This window comes from Centruroides sculpturatus, unplaced genomic scaffold (genome assembly GCF_000671375.1).
Source record: "Centruroides sculpturatus isolate CEXI.00-Female unplaced genomic scaffold, Cexi_2.0 scaffold267, whole genome shotgun sequence".
Taxonomy (NCBI): Eukaryota; Metazoa; Arthropoda; class Arachnida; order Scorpiones; family Buthidae; genus Centruroides; species Centruroides sculpturatus.
Window position 1 is genome coordinate 548,816 of NW_019384634.1, and position 4,420 is coordinate 553,235.

The following is a 4,420-nucleotide window of genomic DNA, read 5'->3' on the forward strand; positions in this document are numbered from 1 at the left end:
ATATAAAAATGAGAAAATTAATAAAATAATTTTAATATCGTAAAATTGTAAAAAAGAACAATAAAAAACTGAACAAGAAATAAATTAACAAGTAAATAAATCTTTGTTTTTTTATAATTTAATAAAATTTGATGAGTAATTTTTTAAATAAATTGTTTATTATTATTATTATTATTTTTTAAGATATTAAATTATAGCGGTTATTTTTTGAAGCACGAGTATCTTTTAATTAAAATCGTCTTTGCAGAACGAATGACCCAAACCTGATTTTTGCATTTTTTTTTTCTTTCTTTCTTTTTATTCTTTCAGCTCAATTTGATAGCCGAAACAGAATCATTCATGAATTCTAATGATGTGTTTTTACCACAACAACCCAATTATCTGAATTGCATTCGTGTTTGTCAAACCCATCGTCGCACTATTTTATTCAACATTTTCTCAAAATTCACTCGTCTAGAAGATCAATTTTACTTTCCTTTTTTGTTTCCTCCCCTCTTGTTTTTCTCTGTTTCTTGCTACAGTTTGACCGAACAAAACTATTAAAAAATCGTCGATTGAATTTATATTTACTCGCTTTAATTATCTCGACAAGCGGATTAACAATACTGAGCTTTGGGATTGTGTGAAGTATGTCCCAACGGAGGATCCGGATAAAAATATGTATATTTGGTATATCCTGAATACGAACGAACTCGTGTTTTTTCGATGGTAACGTGGAGAACGGATTCGATAAACAAAATAGACAAATTTATTGTGATATTTTAATTTTAAAAACTATACAGCTCTCCCTTAATTAATAGTTCGACAGGTATGGGACCAAAGGGGTGTTGGATTATCAAAAGTGTCCGGATTACCGAAAATAATTACATATTTTACATTGTTTTGCTAGCAGTAGCTTACAATATTCTCTACTCCGACTGTTCGAACAGAACTGCTCACAGAAAACACACGAAATGTGTGTCATCGTGTAAGAATTGGATGGGAGATTCACGTCGCGACATACTTCTGTGCAAGCAGACACGTAAAGGGGACGGGTAGGACTACTGAGCATGTCGGATTAAAAAACGTCGATGGATTCTTTCTTTCTTATATTGGGGTATAAGAAATTCTCGTTTTAACGCCTTTCCTTTAATAGGAATGGCGTTAAAACGATCATTTATATGTTGCTCAGTTAAATGTCTGTAGAGCTGTAATGAATGGTTAATGTTATAAACGAGATAATTTCATAAACTTAGGAGAATACTCTGAAAGATTAACTATTTATTTTCTTACAAATGAATAATATTTTATCTTTTATTATAATGAAGATTCTCCTATTGTAAAGAGGAGCAACGTTATCTCGGGGATAGTTTGAATGTAGTGTAATGCGTGTACTCTATTCTTCAATGCGACAAGATATAGTGAAATAAGGTTGAGATAACGTATTGTATTGACGGTCAGAATAGTAATGAAAGACGGCGTAATATTGAGGTAATGGTTTTGTGATAACATGAATTGAGGGCCAATAACTTACAAAATGGGATAATGTTATAACCGGGTTTTTCATGTCATAATGAACTAGAAAACGTATTGTAATGAATGGTATCGTTATAACGAGGTATAGTACTAATAACAATATACAACATTATAGTAATAAATAGAACATGTAATGCAAAAAGGTATGTATTATTACGCTTTAACGAGATCTAACGTTATATTTAATTCATTTTGATGGGTCCTATTGAATTCAAATAACGGGTTTAGCTCATTCTATACCAAGAATTGATTTTAATTAATTGATATTAACAATAAATATTTTAATAAATTACAATTAAGTAAATATAATCTCTTTAAATGAAATNATAACTATTTCTGTATTATATAAAATTGTTTTAAAATGTTTAAATAGGTTATTTTCGTAATTAAACATTTTAAAACAAGTCTTTCGTCATCGTGCGGCGGCAGTTCCACTTCGCAAAGGGCGCATCATGGCGTCATCAATTCGTAATACTCCAATTACGGCGCCTCTGATGATCTATATTTTAAAGCTTCAAATATTTATGACGTTAGAAATGATTTTAAATGGACTTTATCTCCTTTTCGTATAGTCTGAGACATATTAATAAGACAATAAAATTTTTAAACGCAATAGTATTTAAAAAAATGAATAATAATGATTGCTCTTGATTATAATATGAGATGCATAACTCGAATCGTGATTGAATTGTTTTACTTTAAAGTTTGAAAGATTCGAGAGAAATAAAAAGCTTTAGAAAGAGGAAGTAGATTTGATTTCTTCGAATTTACTTCAATTATGGAGTCCGGAAGAATTGTTTTTGTCTCGTCGAAATGTAAATCTTATTCTGTGCACGGTAAATCGAATTGGAAGCGAAATTTTTGTTTCGTGTCATTTGTCACCCGCTTCGCACCATCTCCATAAAATCCTTTCAGCAATTTTCATAAAATATCTCAACTGGCAAGCCTGATGCCGCTCTCCTGTTCTAACACATTTTTAGTGTTGCCAGCCTTTAAAACGATTTAAAGTTATAAATAAAATTTAATAAAGACAGAAAACTGAAAAGTTACGTTTTATTATTTTGTTTGTAAAGTTTTCTAACCAATAAGAGTTTTTTAATAAATTTATTCGCGCAGATCTTTATACTCGTCATACAATCTTACATAATGTACGTCGAGTCACTTAAATTTTTTTTTTTTCTTCTATCCGTTCTTGGATTCCATATCAATAACGTCAGCCATTATAGTTTAATATTGTCTCTGGACTTTTTATGACTCACTCTGATGAAGTTATAGGAAAAATGAGGATGAATTTTCGCAAAATAAATTATCAGATGATATGGATTCGTGGATGAATGACGATTTAATCGAAACATTACTATAAATATAAAGTTCTTCAGCATTAATCTTTTATTACTTAGTTTGATAGTTCACACAAGACAATATAATAAAAGTGGTTAGACAAATTGAATTATTTAATCAAAAATTACGACTTTATCCTTGGATTTACTGTAGAAAAAGTTTTTTTTTTATAAGCTTAAATGATATCTATAAGAATTCTTTTTGATAATACCAAAAGTTGGAATTTATAAGTAATGAAATATTTATGGATTACGAACCGAAATCGAACGGATTCTGGTTCTGTTCTTATTTAAAATTACATTTCTATAAAACAACGTTGCTCAAAGTTATTTATGTGCCCGAGTGGATAAAATCCCTGGACACTGGTCCAGAGTTCGCGCATCGACGGGCTTGCCACGTGGAATTTTCCGGGTTTTCTTCATATCTTACACCTAAATAGGGACCGGTTTCCCATGGGAAGTCCTCTCGTCCACGTATTCGTTGTCTAATCCAATTAAGTTGCTTAAGCGTTGTTCTCAAAGAAAGGATACGATTTTTGACGGTAACCTAATTCATGATTTCATTATGTTCTTAAATCTATAAAGTCATAATGCAGTACCTTAATTTCCATAATATATAATATAGTTATTTATAACAAAATTCCAATAAATACATTAAAATTACATTAATTAATGCATTTAACATGAATAACCATACATGTAACTAATAAACGAATTGTTCTCAAACTTTAATTCGAAATGAATTCTAATCACGATAAATTATAAAATACCCGCATTTTAATGAAGTATTATCCAACTTGAACTAAGTAACACTTCGATGTATAGAAAGATAACAAAGTTAGTCGACATAAAAGACTAAGTATAACCGATTGTGACGTTTAGTCACTGATCAGTTTATAGAGGTTGTTCACCTCTCGGCGGTTTTCTTTCCACACAACAAACAATAACTTGGATTAACTACCACTTTTATATATATATGTTAATTAACTAGTTTGATCAGACTTTAATTACGTCTGAAAATTGCAAAAAGCTGCAGACTAAATTACTCGGACTTCTCAAACAGTCGATCGCGATCACTAGAGGCGACGTATAACACATTTTTGGGTAATTTAACAGTATTATAGCTGGCTAAAAAGGGGTGGCCGAGTTTTAAAAGGAAAAAAAAGTTAGAAAACCTTATTTAAAGTATTATAAGTGAAATTCTTGAAGAGAAAAATTCTAGGACGATAACATTGAGGCATTCTGGAGGGGTCTTTGATTGATTGCTTTCTTAATTCTGCATCAATGGATTCTATTTGTTGTTATTGACGTTTTGGAGTACTCTATCCGACCGTAACATGAATAATTTATGATTGATACTCCTTCTGACTAATGACATTGATTCTCACATTTTTAATGCCCGACAGGCTCGAGAATGCCTCATAACTGATTATTCGTCTGTCCTTCGTCATATATTTTTATTATTAAAACTTCTATCAGATTAATTTCTCGAAATAGATTTTTCGATATTTTGAAAGGTAAAAAAAAAGAAAGAAATTTATTCGATCGATTTATTCAAACGAATG